Source organism: Moschus berezovskii, chromosome 5, assembly GCF_049115385.1.
Source record: "Moschus berezovskii isolate FMDL1 chromosome 5, NW_MosBer_1.0, whole genome shotgun sequence".
NCBI lineage: Eukaryota > Metazoa > Chordata > Mammalia > Artiodactyla > Moschidae > Moschus > Moschus berezovskii.
This window is the reverse complement of record NC_142464.1, coordinates 107,770,531-107,788,208: the sequence shown is the minus strand read 5'-3', so window position 1 is coordinate 107,788,208 and position 17,678 is coordinate 107,770,531. Positions and strand designations below refer to the sequence as shown.

General features: G+C 41.2%; 1 protein-coding gene across 2 annotated transcripts in view; it reads right to left on the bottom strand.

The window, feature by feature from the left end:
* The window catches only part of GPAT3 (glycerol-3-phosphate acyltransferase 3), a 62,001-nt gene that overhangs the window by 32,889 nt on the left and 11,434 nt on the right, over positions 1-17,678 (bottom strand). The gene's annotated exons all lie outside the window — the stretch shown is intronic.

Below are 17,678 nucleotides of genomic sequence, written 5' to 3'. Positions count from 1 at the left end.
CGTTCAGTCATGTCTGACTCTGCGAGCCTATAGCCCACCAGGCTCCTCTGTCTACGGGATTTTCCCGGCAAGAAGACTGGAGGGGATTGCCACTCCCTTGTCTGGAGGATCTTCTGACTCAGGTAGCAAACTCACATCTCTTGAACTGCAGGCAGATTCTTTTACCACTGAGCCTCCAGGGAAGTCCTTTACTCTATATCCCCCTACCCAATTATTAAGCAATTGGGCAGGAAGGAGTCTACCTGTCCCAGTACCAAATCCTGGTAACAAGGTTATTTTTCTGCTATGAGGACCTCCTCTGTGGGGTTCTGGACTGGGCAAGGAAGCCAGTCCTACATTCTTCCCTCCCCTGCCCCAATATCCTTTCTGATCCATAAATGTAATCTGCTTGATTAAAGAGACCAAGGTAAAGTAACTGTAAAAATTAACTGTATGCCGTTGGGTTTGGGGAGCAGAGTGGGTCAGAGTTGCTGGGATTAAAGAGCAGAAATATTCAGTGCCAAGCTCCGGAGAGATAAGACCCATGTTTAGTCACTTAGGCATAGTTCAAGGTCCTGATGCAATGCTAGCAGGCCAAGGCCAAGGATTCCTGAAGAGACCACTGAGCTCTGTCCTCGTGTGTCTCCAGTTCATTAATCATCATGGATATTAACACACTAACCAGTTCACCAACTACGCAGTCACACAACTGCACAGGTTTCCAGTCCACTTTTTGTCAATCTTTTTTCAAAATAATTTACCTGTATATGACAACGCTAAGCTTGAGACATACCATGTGCAAAAACTTCCCTGGGCTGTTAGTCAAAACACAATTTCCAGCACATAATTTAGGCGATTTGACTGTGCTTTTTCACAGCAAATTCTTTGTGTTTCTGATGACAACTGCTCTCCTTCTTAAGTACCTTTTAAAATCCAGTTTACTGTTATCAACTTAGTTAAGTATAATAATGGTACCTGTTTTATAAAAGTCAAGTTTTTGAGGTGCATGCATACTAAGGTACTTAGAGGTAAAATGACATAGTATCTAGATTGGTTTTAAAATACTTCTATAAAAAAAGATAAAATACTTAGGGTGAGAATATGGTGTTTTTGATTATTTATTTGTATTCTCTGGTTTTCTACATTGCTTACATACTGCACTTCTCATTAAACTTTTAATGAAAAAAAAACTTTCACAAAGGAAAAACTGAACAAAAAAAGGATGGATGAAACAAATCCTTGTTGAATTTGGGCGATGGGTATAATGGGATTAATTGTACTATTCTCTTTACTTTTTAAAAATGAATACTAGCTATATATATATTTAATGTATCTAAAAACTCACTTGAAAAGTCAGTTTAGCTGGGAGTCAGTTTCCTCATCTAAATCAAAAGCACTCATTCATTTGCTCCTTCAGTCATTACAGACAGAGTGCCAGGCCAGGTACTAAAATACACAGAAAGGAGAAGGAAAAAAAATTGAACTAACTCAGTAGTTCTCAAGCTTGGCTGCACATTAGACTATCTTTGGTATCTATAAAAATACTGACGTGAGTGCGTGCTCATTCACTTCAGTCGTGTCCAACTCTTTGCGACCTATGGACTGTAGCCCACCAGGTTCCTCTGTCCATGGGATTTTCCCGGCAAGAAAACTAGAGTAGGTTGCCATGTCCTCCTCCAGGGGATCCTCCCAACCCAGGGATCGAACCCACATCTCCTGCATTACAGGTGGAGTTTTTGCCGCTGAGTCACCAGGGAAGCCCCCTAAAATGGTTTAGAAGAAATACTTAGGATTGTGAAAACCACATTATTACCAATAAGTATCAGAACACTGAGATTTCATACACATTAACATCTTTCTCTTAATTTCACCTATTATTGATATTTTATCTATCTGATGGTCAAATTAGCAATGTACTTGTAAGAGGAGCTCCCGTTTGCTTGGTCATTTGGATGTTGTTTTAAGGTCTGAAGTTTCTGTCTTCTTGGAAATGGAGAGATTGGTAAAGATAAAAAGCAAAAATGTAAAAACAATGCAAACTGAAAACAAAATCACTACACAGAAGTTTCACAAGTGTCCCTGCTTCCGAACTAGATTCATGTGTACCATAAAATAGAACCATTAAAAGAAAAGGGAGCAAGGACTTTCCTGGTAGTCCAGTGGTTAGGACTTGGCGCTTTCACAGCCAAGCACCTGGGTTCAATCCCTGGTGGGGGATCTAAGATTCCACATAGATCCTTCAAGCTGCGCGGCCAAAAAAAGGGGTGAAGAAAATCAGAACTATCATGAAGCTATCATTATCGTATACATGATACGTGCTAAAAATAAATGCTGACTTAGCACTTCTTCTGGTTTCCTAAGCACTACTCTATCACGAGGGCCTAGTTTTCTAAAAAGCATTAGAGTTATGAAATTATGCTCCTCTAGTAACGTTTCCCCAGTTGGCACATTTAAGAGTTTCATTCAACTTTTTTTTTTTCCTTTTTACATAAAAAGGGTAAAGTTTACTTTAAACACCTATATATCCCATCAGTTAATCCAAGCAAGAAAAACAAGGACAGGGGAGAAAGTCACATAAGTATGAAATAAGAATTTACAATGATGAAATTAGAAACAAGAAGCCTTCACCGCAACTAAAGAAGCCCCTGTGTGATGCAAACAGAGAAAGTCTACACACAGCAACGAAAACCCAACACAACCAAAAAAGAGAAAAAAAAAAAAGAAATAATATAAACAGAAAGCATAAAAGGAATAAGAAACAACTTTGCACAAAGTCCTGGAAATTTTAATAAAAAGCTGAGCAAAAGTGTTGGCTTTCAAACTAAAAAAAAAAAAAAAAATTACTAATACTGAGAACCACTTGCACAAATGAAATAATGTGGGAGTAAAGAAACTTTATCAGTCCCAGACCCAAACTGTTTTTACAAGGAATTCTACCAAACCTTGGTAGAAATTCAAGGTTTCCCTTTCTGAGAAGAAAGGGAGACAAGGGGAAATAAGGGAAGGAGGGCGAAAAAGTAAGTTGGCAGGTAATACATTAACCTCAAGTATAAGGATCAACAGCAGAAAGTCCTAACTTCAATTTTAGTAGAGAGTTTCTAGTACCATATCATGGTCAAGCAACGTTTAGTCCATAAACTCAAAGATGACTCAGATATTATGCTATTAATGTAATTTACCAAAATATGCCTAAGGGGGGGAAATGTATATTCATCACCAAACATATTGAAAAAACATTAAAAATTCAACATTTGTTCTTGACTTACAAAACAAGCATCAAGAAGTGTTTACCATAGATGGAAAACTAGATCAAGCCCAACCTGATGCTTACTGGGAAGACACTGGAGGCCTGTTCCTGGTAGGAATGACAACAGCACTACTAGTCAACACTGTACTGGAGCAGCAGCCAGAACAATTAGACCAGGGAAAGAAATGAAGTATCAACTGGAAAAGAGGGACTTTGCTGGCAGTCCAGTGGTTAAGACTCCACAACTCCCACTGCAGGGGGCACGGGTTTGATCCCCAGTCAGGGAATTAAGATCCAACATGCTGTGTGATGTAATCAAAAAAAATAAAAATAAAGAAAATCAACTAGAAAAGAAATAAAATATAAACTAAAGTTGAATAATAGGTGGCAAAACTATCACTATTTGACAATAAAATAACTGCATACTTGGAAAAAAAAACAGGGAAATATGAAAATCTACATACAGTAGGAGAATTCTTACTTAATTATATCCTTCTGCCTTACTAAAATCAAAAGCTTTCCAATATACAAACAATAACCAGTTAGAAGATATGATGGAAGAATTTGCTCCATTTATAATATCAGCTAGAATTATAAACTTAAGAGGAAATGTACACTATCTAAGGAAAACTTTCAAACACCTCTGGACGATACATAAACACCTAAACAAATGAAAAGATGTAATATCCTTGGCAAGGAAGACTCAACACTGATCATTTCAAACCACCCTCAGGAAATTTATAAATTTAACACAATGCCAATAAAAACAGATGTTGTATTTCCTCTTGATCACAGACAAACTAAATCTCAAGATCATGTGGGTCAAGAGCAAGAATTATCAAGACAGTTTTCTATAAGGAAAAGTGACCAAACAGCAATCCCTACCAGATATTAAAACAATCTGTTAAAATGTCAATAATTAAAGCAAGATACCCATGCAAGAGAAGACAAGTAAATGTTACAGAACAGAAAGTTCAGAAATAGATCCAAAAATATACTAGAACACAGGAAACTATGCAGGATGCATCGAAAATCAGTTGGGTAGAGATGGACTTTTTAATAGGGACTTGGCAACATCTGGATAGTCATCTGGACAAACAGACCAGAATAAATGAATCAAAGATTTAAATTTTTTTTAAGCCATAAAAGTAATCAAAGAAAACATTAGGGAATTCCCTTAGGACTTGGCAGAGGGAAAAATCTTTCTACTAAAACACTCAAAATCCAGATGCTATAAAAAGAAAATACTGATATGTTTGACTACATAAAGATGAAAAATATTCGTAAAGTAAGATGCACGATAAGCAAAGGACAAAACACAAATTGCAAACTGAAAGCAGTACTTTTATCTCCTCAGAGATAAAAGCTACCACTTTAAAGTGTGAGAAGATCCTAGATGTCAAAGTGAAACAGAAATCAAGAGAAATAGAAAAGTGGCCAAAAAAAAGAAAAATGACCAAAGATGGGAGTAGACAGTTCCCAGAAAAACAAATACAAATGGCCCTTAAAAACATGAAACAAGTACCAAATCACACTCTCTATAAAAGCAATGCAAATTAAGACTAAAGGGTTTTGGGACTTCCCTAGTAGTCTAGTGGCTAAGTCTTTGCCCTCCCATTGCAGGGGGGCCCTGGTTGGATCCCTGGTCAGGGAACTAGGTCCCACATGCCTCAACTAAAACATCCTGCAGGCCACAACAAAGATCGAAGATCTGCGTGCTGCAACTAAGACTCCTCACAGCCAGTCAAATAAATTAATTAAAACTAAGGAGAAAAGAGTATCAGTGGGCAGAGAAATACAGAGAGAAAATAATACAGTTAGAACTCCCTCTCCTCTGAATTTCCACTCTCTCTGCTCCTATTCTCTTCCCTGGTGAATCCTCATTTTGTTCATTTATCTCTTCATGCTCCTTTACTATTTTTTCTTTTTCCTCTAGCCTCAATAAAATGTCTTTCACTAAGTGAGTTCCCTCAGTCCACCATTTCAACTTCCACCCTCTGCACACAACTGCCAAACATGCGACTCTAGTCCTGACTTCTACCCCAAGGCTCACATTTTATAATATATGGCTGCCCAGACCCTCCACCTCCGCACCAGCCCCACAGCTCTGGTTCAAAGCCACTTTACCATCCAGAATGGCTTTCAATCTACCACCATCCTTTCTCCACTTCCCCCACCCTCTTCCTGTCTAGCCCTACTTCCACAAGGCTACCAGATTTGCCCTGAATTTAATTAAATAATCTCCTGGCCTGGCATTCAAGATCTTTCACAACTGAAACATCCAATCTCGATTCTTTCCACCTCCAACTCATCTTCCCTCATCCTAGCTCCAGCCAGGCTAGGCCCCTAGTTCTTAGGCCCCTAATACCTCTTAGACTCTCCTACACTTCTGCCTTTGCTTACAATTTCTTCCACCTGATACTCTTTTTTCCCAAAATCACTCAAAATTCTTCACATCAGCAGAACTCCACTTTCCCCTTTTCATTTTCCCTGAGCCCATGAACCACCAACCCCACTCATATGATGCAGGAGTTGTTTTAACTGATTATCTGCAAAGATAAGGAGGGGAAAGACTATGTTTCATCAAATTTACAAAATATCGCTTATAAGTTTCTAAATCTAAATCAGTTCAGTAGTTCAGTTCAGTCACTCAGTCATGTCTGACCCTTTTCGACCCCATAGACTGCAGCACTGCCAGGCCTCCCTGTCCATCACCAGCTCCCGGAACTTGCTCAAACTCATGTTCATCGATTCGGTAACACCATCCAACCATCTCATCCTCTGTCTTCTCCTTCTCTTCCTGCCTTCAATCTTTCCCAGCATCAGAGTCTTTTCCAATGAGTCAATTCTTCACATCAGGTGTCCAAAGTATTACAATTTCAACTTCAGCATTTAAATCAGGCTTTTACTACAACTAAATCAGGCTTATACTAAAAGACACAATGGATGGCTTGCCCTGTGAAGATGAGGATGGGGACTTCCCTGGCGGTTCTGGGGTTAAGAATCCTCCTGCCAATGCAGGGGACACAAGTTCGATCCCTGATCCGGGAAGATCCCGCATGCTGCAACTAAGCCCATGCGCTGCAACTAATGAGTCTGCGTTCTAGAGCCCGTGAGTCGCAACTACTGAAGCTGATGTGCCGAGAGCCTGTGCTCCACAGCAAGAGAAGCCCCCGCAATCAGAAGCCCACGTGCCGCAACTAGACAGTAGCCTCGTCATCATCACAGCTAGAGAAAGCTGACGCACAGCAACAAAGACCCAGCACAACCATAAATAAATAATAATTTTTTAAAAAAAGATGAGGGTGAAATGGCAAAGCAATGTCCTGCCTTTTTTAAAAAAAAAGAAAAGGATGTCGGCTCTCTTTGTTGATTACAAAATGCCTGTTCTTCTCTCGCACAGGTACGCTGAGACGCAAGCTTCCCTACTGATTCACGATTTTGGGCACAGGCTCGTTGAGAGGGGCATCAGAGGCTGAGCTGAGCGCTGCCACGCTGGGATTTCACAACGCCTGCTGGCGTCACACACTCGAGAACTGTTGCAGAGGGTCATGTGGGTTGCCACTGACTGGCAAGAAAACTCACTGTGTGAATATGTGAGTCACTGAAAATGGGGACATTCATTTATTCAAGTAAATCTGTGCGAATGCTGTGGCAGAAGCAGGAAGAGGAAGGAAGGGGAGTCAAGTCTGCATGAAACACTAACAGATACCAACTTAATAAACAAAATGTTTACCACACTTGGGAAGAAAATCAACAACACCAACCCTCTGCAAAGACCTGGAGTACTTTACACAGTCTACCAAGCAGGTGCACGCTATAAATCACACACAGCCAACATATCTGCACTGTCTATCCAATTTTAATCTCCTTTCTTTCTCCCTTTTAAGGGATGGTCTCTGGAATTCATTATCAATCTCCACTTTGCTTAAACCAAGAGAGTGCCACTGGTTACAAAGAGCTATCTGAAATCACCGTCTGTGACAATCTTTTCTCTTAGGACTTGAAGAAAGGTGTCATTTGCTATGTATTTGCACTGTCTCCAAAGTACAGAAAGTCCCCTACATAACCTTCAGCTTGCGAACTTTCAAACATGAACACGCGTTTGCAGGTCCATTCACATAAGTTAGTTCTGTCTGAGGAGGTACAGGACCCAAACATAGAATGGTACAGGAAGGGTACAGCAGTGTTCAGAAGGCAATCCAGTGCCACCCGGTCATCCAGGAGAAGAATAAAAATAGCTACTACCCATATGGGAAAAAAGTAGAAACAGTGACAGATTTTATTTTCTGGGGCTCCAAAATCACTGCAGATGATAACCGTAGCCATGAAATTAAAAGATGCTTGCTCCTTGGAAGAAAAGCTATGACAAACCTAGACAGTGTATTAAAAAGCAGAGACATCATTTTGCTGACAAAGGTCCGTATAGTCAAAGCTATAGTTTTTCAAGTAGTCATATACGGATGTGAGAGTTGGACCGTAAAGAAGGCTGAGTGGTGACAAAGACATCACCACTTAGTGATGTCTCCAGGGTCACAGGAAGATTAACATGGTCCTGGATTGGCCAAAAAGTTCATTTGGGTTTTTCTGTAACAGTGTATAGAAAAACCCAAATGAACTTTCTGCCAACCCAACAGAATGCATTTGTTGACCCTGTTATTTGAGATTAAAATGGAAGCAAAAGTTCTGCTGAAATAAATGTTCTGTTTTCCTGATTTCTACATGGTTCATATATCTATGATAGAATAATTTGCCATTTTCATTGTGAATAATTTTCTATTAGTGTCTTAGTTATCAAGACTAAAAGTACTAAGCCAGAAGTACTGGAATTGTACTTGCAGCACCTCTTGAGAAACATGGATGAGAAAACCTACCATCAGTTCCATCATTATATCCCTCAGTAGTTCAGAAACTTACAAAATAGCCAATACTGATTATAAAATGGGAGGATTTTAGCCCCAGATATATAATCATGGAATGAATTATGTATTTATACCCATTTCAAGGCATCAATGGGGTAAAAGTACAGACACTATAATCAGTTGTCAATTGACACTGCAGAGAAACCAACAGGCATTTGGAATAACAGGCATAATTTCATTTTAACAACTAACATTTTAACATCTCATTCAATACACTGTTGACTCATAAACTGACACACATTATTCATTGCTTTGGACATAACTAATCAGATTAAGCAAGAAATTCCACAACACAGAAGTGTCCATAAAACTTCATCATCAAATGAACCATTAATTCAATTAAAATGTCAGTCTTAGGGTTTGGCATTTACGTACAATAGCTTTGATCATAATGTTGAATAGTCTGAACGGATTCATTTCTTTAAAATTTTTGTTGATGTCTTGAGATTGAAATGTTATGAGTTTCCTAGGATGTTGACAAAGCCAACACCCAGCAGAGGAGCTTCCATTCATGCAAGAGTCACCTCAACGTTCAAAGGGAGAATCAGAAGACGATGACCAGACAGGCTGGTAAGGAAGGAATGGATTAGGGTAGGGAGTGGTGGCAAGAGGTTTTGAGTAGGAAAGACAAATTGAGATTCCTTTCCAGGCTACCTTTGACTAGTGACATGATCTGAAGCAAGTTACTTGAGCTTCTTCATCTATAGTTTTCTCATCCATAAAATGAGGATTAAAGAAAATGTTGTTTAGTTCCTAAGTTGTGTCTGACTCTTTTGAGACCTCATGGACGATAGCCCGCCAGGCTCTTCTGTCCACGGGATTACCTAGGCAAGAATACTAGAGTGGGTTGCCATTTCCTTCTCCAGGGGATCTTCCCAACCCAGGGATCGATTCCATCTCTTTTGCCTTGCAAGGTGGGTTCTTTTCACCACTGAGCCACATGGGAAGCTCTAACAAGATACTATCTTGACATAAACAATGTAAATTAAGTTTGCACAATAGAGTCAGTGTTTAAGAGTGGTGACTATCATTATTCTTGATAGGTTCTCATCTATAAGGCAGAAACAAAATGGAAAACCTTTTGAGTTTTGATCAGGGTTTTCTCTGTGGTGTAGGGTGGCCAGAAGGGATGTGGTGGGTGGGGAGGCTGGTTTTAGGAACGCTTCTAAAATGACAAGTTGCATTTTAAATTTGATGAGTCCCCAATGAGATGTCCACCCCTCCCAGCAGTAAAGAGAACTCTAAATAAACAGGAGACGTGCTCTTGAGTTGACTGTCTTATCATCTGATCCTACATTCTTTTCCCTCTCAAAGAATCCTTGAGTCTTCGTTTACACCCAGCTTTTTCAAATGTCATAATTTTGAAATGCAGATACCCTCTTCTAAACAACTGAGGGAACTGGGATGAAGAGAGCGAAATCACCAACAAGACTTCCAACAACTGAGGATTTGTTGTTGTTTAGTCACTAAGTTGTTTCTGACTATTTTGCGACCCCGTGGATTATAGCCTGCCAGGTACTTCTGTCCATGGGATTTCCCAGGCAAGAATACTGGAATGGGTTGCCACTTCCTTCACCAGGGGATCATTCCAACCCAGGGAAGATCCCCTGTGTCAAACCTGTGTCTCCTGCATTGGCAGATTCTTTACCACTGAGCCACCTGGAAAACGCAGTCCAACTCTGTGATTCCATGGTCTGCAGCCTGCCAGGCTCCTCTGTCAATGGGATTTCCCAGGCAAGGAAACTGGAGTGGGTTGCCATTAGATTAAAACTCTGCTTAGATTAGGTACTTTTTTTTATGGCTGATTCTTATTGATGTTTGACAGAAAACAAGAAAATTCTGTAAAACAATTATCCTTCATTTAAAAAGTAAATAAATTTTTTTTTAAAAACCTAATTTCACAGAAAATAGGGACAGGGCAGAGGGCAAGTCATCCACTTTGTTACAGCTATATGAAAAGGAAAACAATCTTGAAAAATAATAGAGTATGTTTTATGGGCTAAAACATACTGGAAAAACTGGTTTTTTAGGCTAGGAGCCTTCCTCTCTGTGACGGATGGCTCAAATTGCTCTTTTTCCACCCATCCCTCACCACGCAGTTAAGACCATTAGTCTGCTCTGAAGTCCTGTCTTCTCTTTCCTGCCAGACCCACTCTATCCCGCTTACTCACTGTTGGCCAGAATTACACGCATAGTCATCTGCATTCAGAGGTAACAGAGTCAGGATTCCTCTAAAAGAGGACGTCTATCTTCATCGGATGATGAGGTGAACTTTGAAGGAGGATTCCCTCCACTCGCCTCTCCCCTTCCTTGAAGGACCTGCCGCCGCCTCTCCCACCATCCAGCGACCCCGCTAACCCTGCGGTTTTCAGGCCTTACCTTGCCTTCCATCTCCCCCAAACCAGTCGCCACAAACTGGAGAAATGGAAAACTAAATAAATTCTTCCAATGAGAGGGGGTACCAATAGATTAACATATTATTCACTAGGAGAAGTGGAAGGCGGGGTCGGGGAGAAAAGAGGAGGGTTTTGCCCCCAGGGGACAGTGGGCAGTATCCGGGGACACTGCTGGTTGTCACAGTAACAGTGTTTTACTGTCACACAGTGTGTAGAGACCCAGAACCCTCTGCAGGACCGCTCCCTGCAACAAAGGATGATTCAGCTTCAGAGAGGGCAGAGCCTTCATTTGGGGCTTCCCTGATGGCTCAGTTGGTAAAGAATCCACCCACAATGCAGGAGACCCTGGTTCGATTCCTGGGTCGGGAAGATCTCCTGGAGGAAGAAATAGCAACCCACTCCAGTATTCTTGCCTGGAGAATCCCATGGACAGAGAAGCCTGGCGGGCAGTAGTCCATGGGGTCAAAAAAGCTGGACACGATTAAGTGACTGAAGTGAAGTGAAGTCACTCAGTCGTGTCCGATTCTTTGTGACTGAACAACAAAATGTCAGTAGTACTAAGGCTGTGAAACTCAGCTCTAACGCAGTTACTAGTGCCTCTGTTCCACAGGTTTAAGTTTGAATTCCAGCACAGGGCATACTGACTAGAGATGAATTTTGGAGCCTGAATCTACCAGTCACACCCCTGAGATAAGTGTCTGTTTTCTATTCACATGAAACTAGTTCCATTCATCAGACTACAGACTCTAGCTGAATGATTATTGACATTAATAACTTATTTGATTGGTTTTCGTAACATTCATGTTTAAGATACAAGTTTAACCAAAACATACAAGTTCAACAAAGAAAAGAAACCCATTGGCCTATCTGCTTCAGTTATTTTTAAAGAAAAAATTATAGGTACAGTTAAAGCCCACCTCTCCATTTGACCTTCCTTCTAGCTGATGTATCATTTCTGTAAGTATTTTATTACTCATCAACATACATCTACATAAATATATAGTTTAAGGTACTTAATTAAACCTTTTATCTGTTTAAGGTACTCAATTTTAAATTAATATTATTATACTGTACACTTATTTTCTCTCAACGTTGTTTGAGATTTGTCTATTCTGTTTTCTTCATGTAAATCCAGTTAATTCATTTTGATTGCTGTACAGTATAAATAAAGCAGCTTACATAATCTTCCTTCCTCAGGAGTAAATGGGTCGTCTCCACATTTCCACGTTTCCACGCACTCATAAAATGTCTCCTAACACATACATGCTGAGCTCGGATAGGTTTGATATCACAGGAATTGAGGAGTTAACAGGTAATAAATAGGTCTTCAACTTTGCTACAAATTGCCAAATTGTCCTCCAAAGTGTCGCTAAACTAAGTTGACATTATAGCTCAGCAGTAAAGAATCCCATATGCCTTGTGGTATGGCAAGAAGAAAAAAAAAATTGAGGTGAAATTCATCTAACACCAAATTCACTATTTTCAAGTGTCTAATTCAGTGGTATTTAGCTCATTCACAGTGTGCAGCTGCCCCTCTATCTGGTTCCAGAACATTTTCATTCCCACCAAGGGAGCAGTCACTCCTTACCCCCCACCCCACCCCAGCCCCTGTCTGTATTCTGTGTCTGTGGATTCACCTCTCCTGGTCGATTTATATAAATGGAATTACAGGGCTTCCCAGGTGGCTCAGTGGTAAAGAATCCACCTGCCAGGCAGGAGACCTGGGTTCAATCCCTGGGTCAGGAAGATCCCCTGGAGAAGGAAATGGCAACCCACTCCAGTATTCTTGCCTGGGAAATCCTATGGACAGAGGAGCCTGGTGGGTTACAGTCCCGGGGTCACATAGAGTTGGACACAATTGAGCAATGAAACAGCAACTACTACTACTAATAATAATAATAATGTTGTGCTGGCATCAACATGGTTAGTCAGTTCTCACAAAAGAATTCCAAATGTGAATGAAATCAGTGGGAGACATTAGTGGGGCTGAATTCTCCTTGAACAGGTACCTCAGAAGCTTCAGCACAACGTTTTGTCCTTTGTGTCTGTTTGGGAGGAGGGAGAGGTGGAGTGGGGGTGCTGAGGGGCAGGAGAGGTAGGGCAGAAGAAAAATTTAGCCCAGGGGCTTAATTAACGGTAGGCCACGTGACCCCAAATCCTTGCTGGAACAGAGCAAGGTGGAGGACCGGAGGAGGCAAGTGTGATTCCCCGCTGACGATAATGCTGAGTCAGGCCAGCAACATGCACCAGGGAACACCCAGCAGGTCTGAGCCACAGCCTCTGTGTGTATTGTCTGTGACTCACTCCCCAGGCAAGGGCAACTGCAGGCCCTTAATTCCTACCTGTCAACATTCAGTTGGTAATCATCATGGTGTCCTAGCACCACAAGGCAATTACAGTGGAATTTATCTTGAGCCACGAAAATGACATAATCAACGACATTTGTTTCAATGACAATCACAGTTACTGACTCATTCAAGTCTGACAGTCTAAGTCCTGGAAATCAGATACCCAAAGAAAGAGGCGAGTGGCTTCTTACAGTCCAAAGGTCCCTTCCACTATTTACAACAGAGTAAAATAAAAGTTGCTAAAAATCACATTCCAGGGTTCCAAGGAGATGCATTTGTCCTATGGCTAGAGCACAGCTGATGCAAAGAAACCAAGACTCTTTTCTTATTTTACCTTTGAGCACATCAGCTCTCAGGGAAGAAAAACTAGGTTAGAGGGCAACTCTGTACTCTCCACTTAAGATGAGTGCTTCCTTTATAACATGGTTCCTTGAAGGGAGGAGAAAATTTATATTCACCACTGTTTTAACACTAACCCTAACCTAGAAGAGGAATGCACAATAATCGAGCTTCTTAAAGAGCCTCTTCGTGAGTATATTTAAAGCTCAATGAGTTAAGACAGTGTTTTAATAAGAGTCATGGTAGAGTACAGTCAAGGACGGCAATGAAGTATTTAAGCACAAAGATAACACTTCCCAAATTTCAGCTTTCAATCAGCTTATTCAATAAGGCACAGAAAAACTATTGGGGTGGCCAAAAAGTTCATTTGTGTTTTTCCATAAGCCAGTACAGAAAACCCAAAAGAACTTTTTTGGCCAACCCAATACAGTACAAGTGAAGTCGCTCAGTCGTGTCCGACCCTTTGCGACCCCATGGGCTGTAGCCTACCAGGCTCCTCTGTCCATGGGATTTTCCAGGCAATAGTACTAGAGTGGGTTGCCATTTTCTTCTCCAGGGGATCTTCCCAACCCAGGTCTCCCGCATTGTAGACAGACGCTTTACCGTCTGAGCCACCAGGGAAGCTGTACAAGAGGGGTTTAACTAGAGAGGGAGATTTGAAGCATTTCCAAAAATGCGTTTCACCAAGTAAGAGCAGCAGAGAGATTTTTGGATGCAGAAAATAAACATAACTCTCGTCCCTGTTTAGCTCATCTCTTCCTCTCGGTTGCCCAAACCTTTCATCAGCACTGCATCTCAAAATCATACCCGTACCCCCGGCCCATGGCCTGCCAGTGACCCTTGCCTAAATTCTGCCCGGCTCAACCCTGACTTGTGCTCTAGTTGGCTGCGGGACAGAGGCAGGACGCTCCGAAGGCAGGAGATTGCACCAGCCAGACATACAAGTGCTCAAGGTTTCATCACCCTCTGCCTCTGTCTAGGACTGTGACACTGCCTCCCAGCTGACTCCAAGCACCAGAATGTATCCACAGGGGACACACCCTGCCACCGGGCGACCCAAGCAGGACATAAGTCAGGAGGAGAGGGGCATACCAAGCACAGTTGTGGGATTAACAGAGATGAAATCAGCACATGGCAAAGCCTACATGAGATCTCACATCATCCTCTGCTTATACAACTATTTTAGCATTTATCGCAGTGGATGCCCATCTCCCTACAGGAACCGTGTCTTAATCACCCATTGTGATCCCTTGTCAACCTCACTGGCAACAAATGCTTGGTCTCTTCAATAGTCAATTCCCAAATGCACAGGCTGAAAAGGAAGAGCAGTCACTCTGAAGGAAAAAGGATAAATTTTGCAGACATCAAGTGTTTGATGACTTCAAAGGAGTCAACACATGACTCTCAACCATTGTGATGTGTATTTTCCCCTCCTGCTTACTTCCACTGTCTCCTGGGGGTACCCAGGAACAGGCAAAGACCAAAGACAGAAAAGACGAGAGCGTGACAAAAATAAATAAATCCAAGTGGAAATATTCATTCCCATTAGGCTGAAAAAACTAAAACAGAGACTCCCCTGGTGGCCCAGGGGTTGAGAATCTGCCTTCCAATACAGGGACTTGGGTTCGACACCCTGGCCCAGGAACTAAGACCTCACATGCCTTGGGGCAACTAAGCCTGTGTGCCTCAACTAGAGAGGCCTACATGCTGCAACTAAGGCCTGACACAGCCAAAAACAAATAATTTTTACAAAACTAAAACAATGCTGCAAACATCCTTACCTAGTGACTTTAATCCTCTTAACTACCAAGTTGAAAGACTTTGTGCTCTTTTAAATTCACGGCCCAAGACATAGGCCACCGCCACCCCAATCTATAGGGTCCCACAGAATTTCATCCAAGGTCAACAACAGCCCAAAGTCTTACCGAGTGCAACAAAAAAATCAGCAATAAAGTTTCTTCTCTCATTAAATCACAGGACACACATTTAAAGAGAACCCAGAAAAAAAAGTAGATCTGCTATAGCTCAGAGAAAGTTGTGCTATTTAGTTGCTATCAGAGAGGGTCAGTCAGTTCCGTTTAGTCGCTCAGTTGTGTCCGACTCTTTGCGACCCCATGAATCACAGCACACCAGGCCTCCCTGTCCATCACCAATTTCCGGAGTTCATTCAAACTCATGTCCATCAAGTCAGTGATGCCATCCAGCCATCTCATTCTCTGTCGTCCCCTTCTCTTCCCGCCCCCAATACTTCCCAGCATCAGAGTCTTTTCCAGTGAGTCAACTCTTCGCATGAGGTGGCCAAAGTATTGGAGTTTCAGCTTTAGTATCAGTCCTTCCAATGAACACCCAGGATTGATCTCCTTTAGAATAGACTGGTTGGATCTCCTTACAGTCCAAGGGACTCTCAAGAGTGGAAGTGAGAAATAGATTTAAGGGACTAGATCTGATAGATAGAGTGCCTGATGAACTCTGGACGGAGGTTCGTGACATTGTACAGGAGACAGGGACCAAGACCATCCCCATGGAAAAGAAATGCAAAAAAGCAAAATGGCTGTCTGAGGAGGCCTTACGAATAGCTGTGATAAGAAGAGAAGTGAAAAGCAAAGGAGAAAAGGAAAGATATAAGCATCTGAATGCAGAGTTCCAAAGAATAGCAAGGAGAGATAAGAAAGCCTTCCTCAGCGATCAATGCAAAGAAATAAGAGGACTACAACAGAATAGGAAAAACAAGAGATCTTTTCAAGAAAATTAGAGATTCCAAGGGAACTTTTCATGCAAAGATGGGCTCGATAAAGGACAGAAATGGTATGGACCTAACAGAAGCAGAAGATGTTAAGAAGAGGTGGGAAGAATACACAGAAGAACTGTACAAAAAAAGAGCTTCACGACCAAGATAATCACAATAATGTGATCAGTGACCTAGAGCCAGACATCTTGGAATGTGAAGTCAAGTGGGCCTTAGAAAGCATCACTACGAACAAAGCTAGTGGAGGTGATGGAATTCCAGTTGAGCTATTTCAACTCTTGAAAGATGATGCTGTGAAAGTGCTGCACTCAATATGCCAGCAAATCTGGAAAACTCAGCAGTGGCCACAGGACTGGAAAAGGGCAGTCTTCATCCCAATCCCAAAGAAAGGCAATGCCAAAGAATGCTCAAACTACTGCACAATTGCACTCATCTCACACGCTAGCAAAGTGATGCTCAAAATTCTCCAAGCCAGGCTTCAGCAATATGTGAACCGTGAACTCCCAGATGTTCAAGCAGGTTTTAGAAAAGGCAGAGGCACTAGAGATCAAATTGCCAACATCCGCTGGATCATGGAGAAAGCAAGAGAGTTCCAGAAAAACATCTATTTCTGCCTCATTGACTATGCCAAAGTCTTTGACTGTGTGGATCACAATAAACTGTGGAAAATTCTGAAAGAGATCAGAGAGGGTATCCGGCAATAAAAAGAAGATCAAGTATAGCCGGAAATACCCAATCTTGGTAAAAATGTTATCAGTGCTAATCCTTTGGTGTTTATTTACATAGACAACACAAAGCTCACCAGTTGCTTCAATCATTAGAACATAGCAATCTAATTATACAAAAATGCACAGATATGTTCATTCAAATTCTTTGTTTCCAAAATGTACTATAATTTCTACAATTCCTCTTAGACAAGCTTTCAGAAGACAAATTCCATCTAGTGAAGTGTTTGACATTTTGACCATGTTGAACCCTAAGTCACATGGGCACAATATTGTTTCTATACATTTAGTTTTGGAAAACACACACAGCCTAATTCTTTTAATTAAATCAAGGGTTTATTTCTTCCTAATTTCATTGCCATCACTTCCATAGAATTCTACTGCCCTATGAACCCCGTGTCTTAAAAAATCCTTAAAATTCTTAACTCACATGTCCCTTTTTGGGACAAAGGAAAAACACAAACAGAAGCAGAGACTGGTCAGCTCGGCTGATTTGGTAACTCACTTCCAACAAAAACTAAGGAGTGTCTTTACTACTGAATTTTCTGAGCCTTTATTACTAGACATTATTAGTCTCCAAAAGGAATCTGTAGCATGTGGTGACTCCCAAGCTTACATCACAATGGAGTTCTTTTCTTTTTCATGAATTACTAATTGGTTTTTAGCAGGAAATAATATTTTAAGGAACATACTTTGAGAACCAAAGTTAGAATAAGGTGGTAATGAAATCTCAAACATAGGTTTAACTTAACCCCAGGTGGTCCAATTAGCCCCCTCTTTTTTTTCTTAAGACCATTTAAATACCATGGGCAAGCACTTTTAAATGCATACCTTTAGAAATACCCTGTAAGAACACATAGATGAACCAGCATGGTATGACTACCTTTACAGTGAAAAGTCATCCAGAACTCAGAAGGCTGCTATTTTGCATAAAGAACAGAATTATGAACAATCCAAGGCCCATAAAATGCACTAT